At 42.2% G+C, this 17,881-nt stretch overlaps 1 protein-coding gene and 1 long non-coding RNA gene across 8 annotated transcripts in view; one reads left to right on the plus strand and one right to left on the minus strand.

The window, feature by feature from the left end:
• Positions 1 to 11,315, minus strand: part of ADGRG2 (adhesion G protein-coupled receptor G2) — a 110,822-nt gene extending 99,507 nt beyond the window's left edge. For 3 of the 7 annotated variants that reach the window (XM_073227614.1, XM_073227613.1, XM_037020454.2), the window contains exon 1: positions 10,927 to 11,315. The gene's annotated coding sequence lies outside the window, so the exon portion shown is untranslated. The remainder of the gene's footprint in view (positions 1 to 10,926) is intronic. The other 4 variants (XM_073227611.1, XM_073227609.1, XM_017676946.3 and 1 more) reach the window with 4 other exon arrangements.
• The window catches only part of LOC108407539 (uncharacterized), a 146,902-nt gene that overhangs the window by 109,295 nt on the left and 19,726 nt on the right, over positions 1 to 17,881 (plus strand). The window lies entirely within an intron of this gene.

Consider the following 17,881-nt stretch of genomic DNA (forward strand, 5'->3'; position numbering starts at 1 on the left):
CATGATGTCTCTCTCCAGTGAAAGACACTATGTCCTCATCCACATCAGTCCTCTAGAGAATTTTGTAAGATAAACTTAACACAGGGAATTTATTGATCTGGTTCTTCTCCAAGATAGTGAGCAGTTTCCCTCAAGCACTGGGAATGTATCAGTTAAGACTGCTTGCACTGCCTTAAGATTGGGTGGGCTGTCTGATTACCAAAGAATATGTTAGGAATCTTACTTCTCAACCCTCTGCTTTTTAAAATGGAACCTTGGCTTTAAGGTGGAGTCTGTCCAGTTCTTACTATGACATTTATACCTTGGTTCTTTGGAAAATTATTCATGATGCTTGTCTCATGACTCTGCCCTACCTCAGTACCATATATATGAAATTCAGGAACAGGCAAAATGAATCTATGACACTGGAATCAGAATAGTGACTTTTGGAGGATAGTGATCGGAAGGAGACATGAAGGGGCCTTTGGTTGCTGATCATGTTCTGATTCTTCATCTGGGGGCTGGTGATAGGTGTGCACAGTTTGTGAGAATACATTGAGCTGTCCATTTATAATGTGTCTAATGTGTACTTCAATAAAAATATTAATTTAAAAAATATATGTATACACAATCCCACTTTCACAGCGGAGTCAAGAAGATTAAGACTAAATATATCCATACCCATGATAAATCAATGAATGAATATATCCATGATATGCTATTCAACACACTTGCCTACTTTCACTAAAGAAGGTTGCCAGAAGGAAAATGACTAATAATGAGGCATAGGTGATAAATATCATGAAAATGATTAATGGTACACAGCTCTTAACTCATTCATATACAGACTATGACTACAATGAGCACTTAATCCAATTTTTTTAAAAGTCCTCGAGTCCAGGGTAATGGTTTCTCCAAATACCCCCAAAACATATGATACATTCTGTCAAAAAGTTAATCAACTGGATATCAAAGTCACTAGTTTAGCTCATTCGTTACTGATTTTTCCTGGGAGCTTTAGTACCATCCACTACAAGAGTTTTTAAAAACCACAGCTACTTCCTAAAAGGGAAACCACTTCAGATTCCTCCCATATTTCTCCCTCTCTCCCCATATATTCAGTTTGTGACTATCTGGAGGGTTTAGAAAATGTATGTATCTAAATCCCACAGTAGACATATCAATTTTTTAAAATCTGAGAACCAGTCTTAAGGCCATGGAAGTCCGCCACTGAAAAATGTGACACTTTTGATTCCTGGAAGTCTCTCACAATTTTTTTTTTCTTGGTAAAATGTAATGCCCCTTTGTCTGGAAACTCTAATAATTAGAATCCTAATTCATAAATATTAATGTTTATCAGATTGTTCTTCTTACCAGAAGCTTCTAGACTTAGCCCCAGAAACTTTAGTGTACTTATCATGGGAGAAAGAGAACATTTATTGAGTGTCTTCTATGTGCTGGAGATCATGTTAGGCAGTTTAAATGGATCATTCATTCATCAACTATTTACTGAATACCTACTATAGACCAAATACTCTTCTAGGCCCTAGGGATAAAGTGTAGGCCTTGCTCACATTCCAGCTTGGGGAGAGGAAGAGGGGGAAAGGGGGAATAATAAATATACAACTAAATAAACAGGGAAACTAATATAATGATAAGTGCAGTGTTGAGAATTAAAATAAAATGAGAATGATATTGAGGGTGACTTGGTGGCTATTTTAGATCAAGTGATCAAAGAGGTGATATTTAAATTGAGATATAAATGATAAGAAACAAGTCATAGAAAAAGGGGGCAGAGAGAACATCATAGGGAGAACAAACAGTACAAAAAATCAAAAAGGAGCTTGATGTGCTGGAGCAACAATCAAAAGGAGCATGGTCTGCAACAGGAGAGGTGAGCAGCAATGGCCAGAATGTGGCAGAACACCCTAATCCAGCAGGGCAGTGACATGCTCCAGTTAATGCTGAAAAAAGATGCTCTAGCTGCTGTATGGGAATTGGGTTATAGGAAGCCACTACAATCATCCAAGAAAGAGATGACGGCGGATTGTATGGTGGAGGAGTGGGGTGGAAAGAAGTGAGAATACCTGGGATATACTTTGGAAGTCAAACTGACAAGATTTATTGATGGGCTGGATATGGGGCATGACACTTGGAAGCTTGGGGGTTGAACAACTGGGTGGATGGTGGCACCATACCCTGAGCTGGGTTTCACAGGGACAGAACCAGGTTTGGCATGGGGGTGGCAGGGAATCAAGATTTTCTTTGGAAATCCTGAGTTTGCAATGCCTATTAGATCTCCATGTGGATTAGAAAGTCTTTTTTGTTGTTGTTTGTTTGATTCAAGATTTTTAAATTTTAATATTTAAAAAGCACACCATGTTTAAGGGCATGATTTTTCCTGTGCTTTCTTCCACTTTTCATTTCTACAGCTCTCATTGCTGAGCCTTTTAATGTTTCAAGTTTCCCTCAAAACTCTCAACATTCTTAGAATTAGTTGATTTATCAACATTGTTTTCTAGTATTTCTGATATTTTTGAGGCAGTATAAAGATCTCAAAGACATTTTTGAGACAGTCCCACTACACAATAAAATCAATTGTACATTTTAATCTAACATGGCAGTTTGAATGCCATGCTAAAGAGGCTAGAGTTTACTTTTTAAAATCAGTATAGATGAATGAGTTTTGGAGATCTAATGTTCAGCATGGTGACTGCAGTTAACAATACTGTTTTATATACTTGTGAAGTTTGCTAAAAGGGTAAATTCTAAGAGTTCTCACAACACTCACAAAAAAAGTTATCACTATGTGATGTGATGGATATATTAGTTATTTTGAGTGGTGATCATTTCATGATGTATATACATCAATCAAAACATCAAATTGTACACCTTAAATATAAACAATTCCTATTTGTCAATTATACCTCATTAAAGCTGGAGGAGGGGAGTATATACAAAGCTTTTATATAGTCTTCAGCAGTGGGAAAGGTCATGGCTGCAGATACTGGCATCTACATAGAATGTAAAGCCATAGGCTTCATGGGGTCATCTCAGGAGAGCAGGTAAAAAGAGAAGGGAAGGGAGTCCCAGTGCTCTGGCAGAACATCAACCTTTGTAGGTTGAGCAGAGGAGGAAGAGACAGAAATGAAGACTTAGAAAACCAAGAAAGTGTAGGATGATGGAAGCCACAAGAAGAAAGTGTTCAAAGAAGGAAGGAATGGCTAATTGTGTCAAACGCTGCTGCAAAGTCCAACAGGCTAAGTCAGAGAAGTGATGGCTGCTATATTTGGCAACATGAAGTTCACTGAGGACTGACAAGAGGAGCCTCAGGACAGGACCCTGATTAGATTAGACAAGGAAAGAATGTGGGGCGATAAAGGACGTGCAGCCTTTTCAGAGGCTTCTCTCAGAAGGAGTGACTAGAAATGTGGAGTTGACTGGAGGCAAATGTGGAGCCAGTGGCGATACTACATATTACAGTATGACTATAAGCTGATGGGAACAGTCCAGAAAGGAGAGAGCTTTGTGAAAACAGGAAAGAAAAAGGGAAACAGAATTAAGAATTAAGTCTTTCACAACTAAGCACCAAAATAATGAAGTACAGTTATGAGTTGCAGACCACTGAAAAAGTAGGAATTCATGAGTCCATACTGATAATACATGACTATATAAATAAACAGGGAAGAAGGAAGGACTCCTGCTGATGGCCAACTGGTAAATGTGGAGAAAATACCAGAGCTTGAAAATCCTTATTTGCAAGGACTGGATCAGGCAAAAATCATCACTGGGTGCTAAATCTTAAGGGAAATACTGATGAGGAGCAGATATTTGTGTCCTCCAGCAGACTGCTGATTAAGAAGGAACAAACCAATCACTACACAGTGGAGAAATTACACGACACCTTGACCAAGCGACGAAAACTAACACTGTCAGCAAGTAAGAGGTGGACATCTGGACATCATGGGCATGTAACAGCCTGAGAAGGACACATCTTCATCATCTCTGCAGTGTTCTGGCCCGAAATGTATAACCTGTATCTAATCATGAGAGACATCAGACAAGCCCAAAATGATGAATGTTCTCTTGAAGAGTGGGAGGTGGTCTGTATTCATCCTAAATGCTGGATGGGAGCAGAATGTCACCCCAAAATATGCTTTTTTGACATAAGGATTATTTTAGGCTGATTATTTTTAAGAAACAGCAGACACGGGAACCTCTGGGGGAAAAAAAAACAGTAGAAATTACCCATTTGTGAGAGACATTTATAAAAGCAATCTCCATGTGTACGGATGTCTCCCTCTCTCTCTCTGTACCAGAAAGAGGAGGATGACTCTAAATCTCTACAAACTGTTATCAGTGGAGAAGACCTGTGTTTCTTCCAGCCCTGGACTTAAATCTGTATAACAACCTTACCCTAGTTTACTGTGCTCTTCCTGGTGACTTCCCAGAAGTGCCTACCCCACCAACTTCTTTTATGTTTAGCTAGAGATGGGTGTTGTAGGGGATGGCCATTGTGGGGAGTTACTCAGTGTTCCTGGATCTCTCCCATGTATACAGGAGGCATACACATTATTAAACTTGTTTTTCTCCTGTTAATCTGCCTATAAGAATAGTACCTATCTCAGGAGCTTGGAAGGATTAAATGAGTTAATACACATAAAGCAATAAGAGCAGTGCCTACTCAGTATTAGCTATTGGCCATCGTTATTATCACAGTCAAAAATGTAAGATACCAGATATCTGTTGATTAATGGACTACTTACATTAAAATATACTCTGTGCTTAACCTTAAGAAATTTCCACACTAAAATTGAACAGAAAGGCAGAGTGCATTGACTTTCTGAGGATTAGTATTGGATTTCTTATAGATTCTAGGTGCATCCATCCAGTCAAAAAATATTTATTGAGCACCTACTATGCTCCACTGTTCTAGGTCCTGAGAATGTAACAGTGAGCAAGACACACGAGTCCTCACCTTCTTGGAACTATATTTTAGCAGGAAAAAAAAGACATAGAATCCGTAAATAATTAAGTTCTGTAATTGCAGATAATAGTTACAGAAGACCCAAATGAAACCAGGGAACAAGTTAGGTGAATATCTGGTGAAACAGTGCTCCAGGCAGGTAGCACAGCAGATGCAAAGGCTGGGAGGCAAGCAAATGTTTGGCCTGCCGGAGGAATAGCGAGGAGGCTGATGTCTTTGGAGAAGTGTGAGAAGAATAGGGATAAAGAACATAATGGGGCCTCAGAGGCTACAGTGAGGATCTGGGGATTTATTCTAAGTGTGGTAGGGGCTATTACAGGATTTTGAGCAGTGGGTTTACTGCATGTGCTAGCTATTCTGTGGGGTCAAGGGTCGATGCTGGGAGACTGGTTTAGAGACTACCCAGTAATTCAAGAGAGAAATGTGGGTACCTACAGTTATCTCAGGGTATTTTAAATGAACTCACTTTGCATTATGGCAGGATCTGATATAAAATGATTTTTAAAATCTGTCTTGGACACAGTTCAGCCATCTGGGGGCTTAGAAACTAAATGAACAGTTTTATAAAACTGTTTTATGAAAGAGCGGTCAAATCAACTTAGAGGATCATGATCATTTTTAAATGAAATAGAACAGATGGAAAATAACTGAAAATATCAGAATGCATTGCACAAAGGGAAAATGCATAATACTTTGTGAGATCCTGTGTCTATTATAGACAGGTATGTTCATACTGGGTTGAGATATAAAATATACTTCTCTCTATGATAGGCAGGAAAGTTTGGAAAACACTACAAAAAGCTATCTCATTTATATATAAGTAGGTTGTAAATGGTCCCTTTATTTTCTTTCTTGCTTTACTTGGCAACCCCCCAAAATAAAATTATTAAAAAGCTTCAAAGACAGTTTATAGATTCTAGGTGCATCCATCCAGTCAAAAAATATTTATTGAGCACCTACTATGCTCCACTGTTCTAGGTCCTGAGAATGTAACAGTGAGCAAGACACACGAGTCCTCACCTTCTTGGAACTATATTTTAGCAGGAAAAAAAAGGAAACAAAGGGAAAATGCATAATACTTTGTGAGATCCTGTGTCTATTATAGACAGGTTTAAATAAAATGAATTAACTTACGCTACACTATCTTATCCTTCAGGGAGATCAAAATATGACCCTCCAAAGCCAGGGAGACTGACTCACGTCCAAACTGTTAGGCTTTTCAATGAAAAAAATTAACTTCCAAGCAGAACAAGAAATTTTAAAATTAAACTTTAGTCATTTAGAAGCTAAAAATGGAAAGAAGCCTCCTGAAGATAATAAAGATAACTTCTGGAACTCAACAGCAAGCACGCTGCCTAGGAGTAAACTACTAGAAGCAATCCCACCCAAATCAGACACTGCTCCCCACACTGCGCTGGAGGGAAGCCTAGCCACTAAGAAAATAAAATGAACAAAAATATTAGGGATGGGGAATCCCTTTACTATCGCCATTTGCAGACATGTGATTGCGTACTTTGAAAATCCAAGAAAACCAACTGAAAAATTATGCGAACTAATAAAAGTTCAGTAACATGGCTTGAATATGATAATCTACAAAAAAAATCACATAGCCTTTCTATAGAACAGTATAGTAATTATAAAATAAAATGGGAAAAAGAGATACAATTTCCAAAAGCAATAAAAATGACACACACAAAATAATCTAGGAATTCACTAAGCAAGAATGTGTTAAAGCCCCACAGTGTGGCACAGGTGTAAGGATGGGCATACAGATCAACAGAACAGAATAGAGTACAGAAAGAAACCCACACATACATGGTCAGTTATTTTTTGAGGGGATACAATGGGGGGGAGAAGTACCGTGTTTTCAACAAATGGCATTGAAACAACTGGCTACCTATATGGAAAAAAGCGAACTTGGTCCATACAAAAATTCACTCTAAAAGAAATCATAAACCTGCATGTAAATGATAAAACTATAAAATGAAAATCTTGGCAAATGAGAGGTAGGCAAAGACTTACCGGACAGATTACTAAGTGCTATCCATAGAAGGAAAAACCCTGATACATAAGTGTCAGAATTTAGAACTTCAGCTCTTCAAAAAAAATGATTAATTCCACTAATTATTAGTTAATAATTCTATTAATTCCATATGATGTATAAGTCAAAGTAGTCAAGCTCATAGAAACAGAGTAGAATGGCAGCTGCCAGGGGCTGGGGAGGAAATGGGGAGCTGCTCTTCAGTGGATAAAAGTTTCAGTTACGCAAGATGCATACCTTCTAGAGATCTGCTGCACAACATGGTGCCTACAGTCAACAGTACTGTACTGTGCACTTAAAATTTTGTTAAGAGAGTAGGTCTCATATGTGTTCTTACCACAATGAATAAAAAAAGAAAGAAAACGAAAAGGCAAACCACAGGCTAAATATTTGCTATATATATATATATATATATATCTGGCAGAGAACTTGTATCCAGATATGACATAGAAAGAACTCTCATGATTCAAAGAGACAAACATACAACTTATTAAAAACTAGGCATTTCATAAATGATGTACAAATGACCAACAAGTACATGAAAGGATAATGCTCAACATCATTAGTCATCAAGGAAGTGAAAACTAAAACCACAAAGAGATGCCACCACAAACCCACTGAATGGCTGAAGTATAATAAACTAACAATACCAAGAGTTGTAGAGGATGCCAAGCAACTGGACCTCTCATATATTGCTGGTGGAAGTGCAGTGGTTCAGCCACTTTGAAAAAATTCAGCAGTTTCTTATAAAGTTAGATTTACCATACAATACAGCAGCAGTCCTACTCCTAAGTATTTACCCAAGTGAAATGAAATTTTATGTCCATACAGAAAGCTATATATGAATGATCATTGTGGCCCTTTTTCATCACCAGAAGTTGGTGAATGGATAAACAAACTTTGGAATATTACTCGCAATAAAAAAGAACAAATTATTGATTCACACAACATGGATGAATCTCAAATGCATTATGCTAGAGGAAAGAGGCCAGACTCAGAAGGCTACATCATCTATGGCTCTGTTCACAGGACATTCTGGAAAAGACAAATTTACAATGACAGAAAACAAATCAGTGGTTGCTGGGGCTGAGAGTGGTGGGAGAGGTTGACTACAAAGGGTCAATAAGGAATTTTTGAGTGATGGATTTGTTTTATATCTTGATAAAGTGGTCATTACATGACTACATCCATCCATCAAAACTTATAGAAGTATATACACTAAAAGGGTGAATGTTATAAACAAATTTTCTCTCAATTTTAAAAACATGGAATCAACTCAAGAATTAATAAAGTAGATTTATAAAATGGAACAGTGTTCACAGAATCTTATTCAATTGATAGAATTTTATAACTTTTTCCCAAATGTTTATTAGCCCATTTCTGAACTTCCCAATACCCCCCACCTCATACCATGCCCCCAAAATAAATTCCTCAGGGATTAAAGACCCACATATTTTTAAAACCAGAAACATTTTAAAAGAAATTACTTTTCTCTTTCCTGTGGTAGGGAAGGCCTTTCTCAGCAAAGTACAAAACCCAGCTCCCAGGTTTTACTAAGGGCAGAATCTCCTTTTTCTCTTCCAGTTATTAACATCACAGAAACACATTCCTCCCCCACCCCACCCCACCCCCACTCACACCCCTTTTTAATTTAATGGTGCTCTTTCCAGTTTGTAGTTTGTATTTGAAAGTAACTTGGCATTCCGAGTAAGCAAAATGGAAAAATGTGCTTGTCAGTTTCACTTGAGCAGTTGAAAGCACCAGGAACCTACACAGTGGTGTCCCTTGCTCCGAGTCCCAAACCAGACTCAGCCACACCACAACCACACCAGGGGCCCTAGAAAGACGACGTCGGCCATGGGAAAGCAGCTTCCTTACTGGATCTCCCTAACACCTGAGCAATCACTTTGCCATTTCTGGAAGGCTGTTCATAGTACCAAAAACACAGCGGCTCTCCTTTCCCTGCCAGCCTCACCAATGCAATACCACTTCTCAGACTTTTTCTCCCTCTGCTGAACAAAATCATATCCATACTTAAAGTTCAGATTTTTTTCTTTCCTGTTTCCAACAATTTTATTTTTCTAGAAAAACACACACACCTGGAATCTGTGGAGTTTTGGCAAGAATTATTCACAGAGAAAACACGGATGCTGGCCCTGCATTTCTTCAGTGTTTTTCAATAGTGAAATCTGCTCTATCCCCCGATTAATGAAAGTCACCTTGCAGGGATGTGGGAATGATAAAAGCAGAGGGAATCTGATAGGTGCTGGCAAACGTGCTGAGGCCCTGTAAAATAAAACCCCTGAACAGCTACAAAATTTGGCCACTTTTTGTTTTCTAGCTTTTCATTTGAGCTGCAAAAGCAGCCAAACCAAGCAATGTGCACCTCATCTTAGTTTCTAGGGAAGCAAAACTTTGAGACTCTAAAAAGGGACTCCCCAAAATCATTTGGAAAGAGCACACTTTGTCACTTAATTTACAAATTATTACAACATCGAACTTAACTGTATTATTAATAACTAAACTCTTACTGAATTGTTAATTATTAATATTGATAAAGCAATAAGAATTGGCATACTATGTATCCCTGAGGTTATACTCCCAGGCTTACCTCTTAAAATAGGCAACGAGAAGTTGAGAGAGGTGGCAGCAACTGCCAACATCTAGCTTGTCTTTGCTTAATAAACTTTCACTCTCCATCACCCACCAGCTGAGAACCCTAATCAAAGAAATGGGTCCTTCTCTGGTGACTGTTAGACAAGATCAGCTACATAATTTGTGGGGGCCTAGTGCAAAATGAAAATATGAAGCCCCTCCGTCAAAAATTACTAATTACGACAGCGACAGCAAAGCATTAACACAAATTAACAGGCTGCATGCCATGAAGCTAGCGAGCTCTACTGTAAGTTAATGTATGTGGCTAGGAAGCTGATAAGAATAAGAAAAGTAAAGCATTTCTCTACTAAATGAATAGCAGTCGTTGTAATATGTGTGCTTGGGGTGGAAGTGGGATTGTAAAGTCTTAGGACATCCTCTCCCAATCTCCCACTTTTCCTAGGGTGTTCAACCTGTTAGACACCAAGTACTTTTTGCAGGGCCTGCCACATAGCGTGGTCCATGGAGCACGGCATCATCTGGGGGTTTGTTGGAAATGCAGATTGTCAGGCCCCACCCCAGACCTACTGAATCAGAATCTGCATTTTAACAAGATGCTTAGGATATTCGTGTGGACACTACATGCTAAGAAGTGTCACTGTCGAAGCAGCCACGGAAAACCTCTGCTATGCGGCTCTGGGGAGGCCGGTCAGCTCTCGTCCTCACCTAATACACGTTTCGGAGCCGCAAAACGGCAAGTCCCTGCCGAAATGCGCTCCCCCGAGACTTCCCGCCTCCTCCTCACCCCGGCTGCCGGCTGCCGCACCACCCCGCCGCGCCCGGGGCCACCTGTTCTGGCTCCCGCCGGGCGGTGCGGCGCCCAGCCTGCCGGGGCCCAGGGCCCGTTCGCGCTCCGCAGGCTCCGCCGCACCCGCCGACTGGCGCGATAAACTGAATCCCCGCGAGTGTCGTCCCGACCGCGGAGCGAACACGACTTGTTGCCCGTTTCCCTGGGGGGTGCGTTTGAAGCTTTTGGATACACACTCCCGCCCCAGAAAACGGGCCGTCGAAGCCCCATTTCCCAGGGCGCGCACTCCCTTTGCCGGGGTGCCGACCCCGGAGCTCGGCCCTTTGCCTCTGCCTTTCTGGGCGGCCCCGGGCTCCGGCTCAAAGCCGCAGCGAGGCGCAGGGAGCGTGCGCCGCGCTGTCCGGTCGCCCTCCAAGTCCCGGCGCTGCGCCCGATCCGCGCGCTCCCAGCGCCAGCTCCCTGGGCTGGGTCCCAGGAGCCAGAGGGGACAGAGCCCTGCCCGCGCCGCGCGCATACCTGCCGGTCCCCGAGACGAGCTGGCCGCTGGCGCCGTCCGGCCCTCTTTTTCCCCCTTTCCTCCGGCCGCGCCCCTCCTCCCCCCTCCCGCGGGCTGGGTGACGCCCCCGGCGCTCCCGGACTGCTCACCCACCGGCTTTCCAGCTGCCCAGGCGGCGTGGCGCGTCCAGCGCTCGGTGGAGGCAAGGCTGGGCGCTGAGGTGGGGAGCGGGCGGGGCACGGAGGGAGGAGGGTGCGAGCGAGCGGCGCGGCGGACCGAAGCCCGCCGGAGAGCTACGAGCAGGGGGCGGGGTAAAAGCGGGGCGGTGGGCCCCGCGGCCCGCCCAGCCCCTGACGAGGTCCTCGCCGTGCGTCTGGACGCCCTGGACCGCGAGACCTTCGGATGCCCGGCGTCCGTTCGGGGGCTCTCCTCGGGAACCGCAACCTCCAAGCGCAGCCGCTCACCTTTAGGGGTCGCCCTGGTACCCAAATGCCTGTCCCACCACTTTCAGCACCACACAGTGTTGAGGGGTGGGAAACCCTGAGGTCGCCCCTCTGCCACAGTATTCCTGGTGGGGAGACCAGATGTCAGACCACATGGAGGGAGATTTGGAAAGATTTAGAAAACATCCTGAGACTCCTTTTTTTTTTTTTTTCTGGTGAAAGACATTTACACCGGATACCTAGAAACAGGGATCCCCAGCGCTGTGCTTGCGGAGTGTATGTGTTGGGGAGGCGGGTAATATGAAGGGGGAGGTGGTACATGAAGTGAATTGCCCTTGGTCTCCTCTACCTTTTCTGTCTGTCGGCATCTCCTCCCTAGGTCTGGATAGGACTTACAGATCACCTAACCAACCTGTCAATATATCCCATCTTATAGATGACAAAACATAGACCTTGGGGGGCTTGGCTCAGTTCTACAATACAAATTAATTGTGGAGAAAATATAAGAAAATTGGGAAAAAATACAAGTGCTCTGAGTTTCCTCTCTGGCTCCTTTAACACTCGCGCCTACCCCCACCCCCCAACCTTCCCCCAATACACTCTCCAGCCCTCCTCTTTATAGTCAAATAACTCCTGTATTTGCAAAATGCTTTATCTCTTTAAAAGTACCATTCTCTTTCATTAAAATCTGCAGGAGAATATTTCATTTTTCTTTACCACCAAAACAAAATTCTAGATTCTAAACTGCATTCACAGCTCTGGAGAGGATGTTTTTATATAAAGTACAGATTTGCAGAGCACATCATGGGTGACTTTGCCATATTAGACACAAAAGGGGTGAGATATGTACTCCGCTTTGCTGGAGTGACAGAGTTTGTTTTGCAAACACCAGCTTATTAACACTCACAACATTCTAGCTGGATAAATGAATGGAAAGTGTTTTCAGAGAGGCTTTTGACTGGGTGGATTAAGGAGAGTGTAGTCAGGAAGCTTATCCAGGCTACATAACAAATTCAAGGCAGAATTATGATGAGGGGAAAAAGCGTATATGTTAATAAACAGGTTAAACAAATGAGTGCATATGTTTACCAAAGGATATGTGTGAGAATGTTCATAGCAGGACATTTGTAATAGCCCCAGACTGGAAACTAAACAAATGTCCAATAACAGTAGAATGGATTGAAAACATTGTGGTGGTGTAGTCACAGAATGGAATACCAGACAGCAATGAGAATACATGAATCCCTGCCTTGCTGAGTATAGATGGATCTCATAAACAATATTGAGTGAAGGAAGTGAGAGATGAAAGCATACATACGATGTGATTCCGTTTATACAAAGTATAAAACAAACCAATCCATGAAGTTAAAAGGATGGTGGTCATTGGGGAGGCTAGTAACTGGAGGGAGTTACAATGGGGATATGAAGGGTTTATGGGGTACAGGTAATATCTTGTTCTTTGGTATGGGTGCTACTTACATGGATCTGTTAGGTTTGTGAAAATTAATTGAGCTGCTCACCTATGATAGGTGTACTTTTCTCTATGTTTTACTTCAATAAAAAGGTTAAAATACATATAGCTCATATTAAAAGTTGCTTGAATTTCTAAAGAGTGATACCTGAACAAGTATGCTTTTCCTTTAAACAACCATACTACTGAAAAAAAGTCACTTCAAGGATGTCTAAAGTACAAAAATCAGACACTCCTTAGCCTAAAATTAAAAATTCGTATTTTGATGTACTTCCAGCCAAACTTTCATTCTCCTTGGCACACATTCTCAGACCAACATAACTCTGCTGTCAAGACCTAGAGAAAAAGAAATTGGCTGGAGCTGAGAAGGGGGCCAAGCCTTCCAAGCATGGGGTTCTCTACCTTTTCCGTGAAAAGGACCTGATCACAGGCCTCCTAGGCAAGCACTATCTGGTGACATGAAGGAAAGCCAGGGTTTGTAGTTAAATCTTTATTCACTACCTGTGGGCTAATGTCCCAGCAACTGGAAAGTGGGTGATTTTGTCTCTTTGCCCAACAGAGTTTTGAGCCAGTGACAGAGTTTGATTCCCAGGCATCTGTGGGTCAGGAAACATGGCAGGGACTAAACAGAGGGGATAGAAATCCTTGTCTCATCGTCCCCTCCCACAGGTGGACCCCTTAGTATGGGCTCTCAGCAAAGAGCCATGGCAGAGGAGGACAGCTCATCAGTGCTCAGGGCCCAGCTCTCTCCTTAGAACATCAAAAACAACTTTACCTGTGGCCAAATAGTCTAAAATGATACCACACAATGGTCTCCAACAAATTCATTAATTTCCTCGGAAAATAAGAAGTCACCACAGTGGGATGAGGAACTAGAATGATGATGATGATGACTTTTTTATATTTAAATGTACTACATCCTGGCTTGTTAGGTTTTTATAGACTTATACTTTGTTACTAAATCCTCATGGTAATCCCTTGTCCAGTATAGGAAATGGAGGCACAGAGAGGTTAAGTAGCTTCTCCCAAGATCCATAGCTAGTAAGTGGTAGAGCCAGGACTGGAATCAGTGGAAGTGTCACTGTCAAGCTCCTGCTGTCTCAATGCGAGGTATGAGAAATGAAATGTTGGGATGGCAAATACACCAGATAGATGAAATGTTGAGATGGCAAAAATACCGGAGATAGAATCAGGAAATGAGGGTTTTGGTGTCTACCAGTTTTGCCACTGACTAAACAGTGTAATCACTTACACTACATTGAGTTGGGTCTCAGTTTCCCCATTTGTAAAATACATAAGGGATGACAAAATCCATCTAAACTCTATCGGTCATGCCAAGGGTTGGTTTGGGGTGTTGTAAGCCTTCCATAATCTCCAAAAATTAATACCCCAAATAAAAGACATTTAACAAAAACAGTGTACCATACAAACAAAACAAGAGAAGTCCCCTAGCTAACAGGGCCCCCGCTTCTTACACAACTGTTATTTGATTACCACATGTGAATTTCTCCTTTATAGAAATTTTGGAGCTACCATTGCTCAGAAGTCCTTTCTGGCTTAAGTCATTCATTCATTCAACAAACATTTATTTTGTGCCATTTATTTTATAGTATTAATGAGGATAGCCCAGGTTATGCTGCAGTAACAAACAACTCAAAATCTCTATGGTTTATATCTTACACTATGTGTTCAGTATAGGTTAGAAAGGGGAGCTCTACTTACTACAGTCACTCAGGGACCTAGGCTGAGTAGCCATCCACCGTCTCAAACATTGCTGGTTGCTGATCTAGAAGGAAATGAGAGTTCTGGACCACAAGCATTTACATGCTCCAGCCCAAGAGTGATGTGCAACATTTCTGCTCCTAACTCTTCAGCTATAACTGTTCACTTAGTTGCACCCAGACACAGAAGGCCAGGAAATGCAGTGCTACAAGGACCCAGAATGGAGGGTTGGTGAAGTGCACTGATGACTACCACACCTACTATGTGCCAGGCACTGGCAGATGAAGATGGGTGATAGTTGATCCCAGCCCTCCAGGCATTGCAATCAAACTAGAGAAGTCTTTAGCAATGTGATTCCATCCCCTATGGTGTATAGGCTTTGTTTGATTTAGGTGAGAAACTGATCACTGCGGACATGAGTGAAGTCACTGTGTGATACAGCAAAATTTTTCTCCACAACATTGTGCTGGTTGTAATGCTGGTGAACCTATTGCATGATGGAGGAGATAAATCATACACTCTCATGGGAGGCAAAAAAAGCCCTTGTGAAAATACTGAATAAAAATATTTGGACATGACATTCTGTTTAAAGAAAGTTACAAATGCTAATTTAAAGAAAAATGAAACCAGACTTTGGCCTTGACCAAGATGAGGATGATGGGAACAGCCATTTCTGAGAATGTGTTCCAATTCAGGAAGAACTGAGCATGGCCATGTGCCAACACAAATAACCTGAGAATCCTGAGGAAACTAAATGCGTCCCAGTAGCTTTGCACATTGGCATTAGCTTGTGCAACTCTCCACCATCCTGCCTGCACTGAGCAATCCTAGGGCCTTGGGGATTGGGGTAGAGATTGCAGGGAGGAAGATGAGCCCATTGGGCTCTTTAGTAGTAGCACAGGGAATAACCCTCTGAGCCAGGCCACCTCCAGCTCAGGCCTAATTGAAGGTCTTTGAACAGCCATGGCCCTTTTTGTTTCTTGGAGGAACATGTAAGTCCTAGCCATACAATTTTAAGCCAAATCTCTTAGTTTACCTGTCTCTGAAACCAAAGGGCATATTTCAGAAGGAAACTCTGGACAGACACACCACTATAGCACCCTAGTTTGTCTTCTGTGTCCTTATTCCCCTTTGGGTAGGATACTTTGAGCTTTACAAATATCCATGTTCTCCTTAAACCTTCTCCCATTAAGTTTGGCGTGCAGCAGTGATTGTGGTGGTGTTCTAATGGTGGTTTTCTACTTTCCTCCTTCCCTCTACGTTAGTTCACTGGAATTCTTTTCTAGGGAAGGGCTGTATCTTCTGCCCCATTTCTTTACTTATTCAATCACTTTTTATATGAGTAGGAACCCATGGGTAATTATTTTAGTCCTTGGTTTACAGTCTGGTGCTATCATTATTTATTTTGTCATCAAATTGTCTTGGATTCAGTCACTGGGAGCTCTTTCAGGTTGGCTCCCGTGTTCCATCCTTTTTGAGCACTTCCTTACTTTGTTGAACCACAATATATTCTGGGCTCATCTTGCATAGTACTCCATTTTTTTCATTTCACCTAAGAAGATGCCTTAAATCCCCTTCTCTTGTTCAAAAAAATAATTATTTGTGTTGTTTTAGCCAATTCACAAATTGCAGACCCACGACATGAACTGTGACTCCATTTTATTTGTCCTTAGTTGCTTCTCTCAAGTTGTAAGTTATTCTACCTGGGTCTAGTGTTTGGTAACTTGGTGGAAAAAAAAAAAGCCTGTTAACTAAATATATCCTTCCTCATCCTACAGTATTTTTGGTACACCCACAGGCCCCATACATCCTTGGTCTCATGTGTAGTTGTGACATTTTTGGCTATTAAATACAAGAAACCACAAACACAACTGGCTTAAATCATAAGGAAACAAGGAAGCCCAGAGGCACAGTACAAGGACTCTGGCTCCTTTTCATTGTGATCCTCTCAGCTCTTTTCTCAGCCTGGTTTCCCTCATGGTTGTATGTTGGCAGTCAGCAGCAAAGAAGGCAACAGGCTACCTCACTTGTGTCCATCAAGAGGGGTAATGGAAGGAGCAGGGCCCTGAAAGGGGAAGGAGAGAGAACAAAAACCTTTCAACTGCGGCTTAGTCAGTCTTCTCTGAAGTCTGATTGGGCCAATGGTCGCATGACTACCTCTGGATCAATTCAGCTGCCTGGAGATGCCACACATTGATTGACTTAAGCCTGGATTCAGGAACCAATCCCTGTCAAGGGAAATGTGATTAACAGGATGGATGGGCAAGGACAAATACTTCTCAAATATAAGTCTGCATCAGAATCACCAGGAAGGCTTATTAAAATACAAATTACAGGCCCCCTACCCGAAGGTTTCTGATTCAGTAGTCTTGGGTGAAGCCTGAGAATTTACTTTCATGACTGTACATTTCTAACAAGTTCCCAAATGATGCTGACGTTGTTAGCCTGGGAACCAGTGGGGTAGACCCACTAGACTAACTAACTTGGAAGCTAGAGATAGGAGCAGTGTACCCTGAGTCACATGGGCTGCTCAGGGAGAGGATGTGCCTGAGAAAAGCTAGAGGAAGACAAGAATGGCTTGGGTGTAGACCATTCGCTGGTGTCTGCTAAACTAGTGCTCCTCAAACTTTGGTGAGCATAAAGCACTTGGGGGTTTTGTGAAAGGTAGATTCTGTTTTTGTAGGTCTAGAGTGGGGCCTAAGACTCCACAGTTCTACCAAGCAGTGCTGATGCTGCTGGCTCATGGACCCTGCTCTGACGGAGGAGGCACTACACCCCACTTCCCCTGGTTGAGGCTTTGCCCGAGTAAATGTACCAAAGGAAAAGTATATATTGACTTTAAATGCTTGAACTCCCTAAAATTGGTATTGTAGCAACTTCCCTTGATCCTTTGCTCTGCTCCCTCTTATGCCCATCTGTACACTCAAGAGTCGGAAACAGAGAGACTAAGAGAAGGCTTAGAAATATTGGTGCTAGGGCTTTTCTTCTCTTAGGTTTGCTTCTGGATGGACCACATCCCCAGGGCAGGCTGGGCAAAGCATCGGAAAGCAGACTACTAAATAGAGCTTCCAGGGACACTCTGGAACACTGCTGCTCTCTCCCTCCACCTGAAAAAAAAGTTCAAAACACACAAATTATTCTCCAGGTCACCAGCTTAGGTGCCCAGTTTCCCTCCAGGAAACTTCCGCCCTGGCAAGAACAATAAAATCCCTTTCTCCCAGTTGAAGAGGTGGGACTCAGGAGTAACTGCAGTCCCTGGCTTTTTGTTTCATCCTTTTATTCCTTCACTCCACAAAGCGAAATGTGATAGTAGCATCATTTCTGTAGCTTTTCTAAGAA

The sequence above is a fragment of the Manis javanica genome, chromosome X (genome assembly GCF_040802235.1).
Source record: "Manis javanica isolate MJ-LG chromosome X, MJ_LKY, whole genome shotgun sequence".
Classification (NCBI taxonomy): domain Eukaryota; kingdom Metazoa; phylum Chordata; class Mammalia; order Pholidota; family Manidae; genus Manis; species Manis javanica.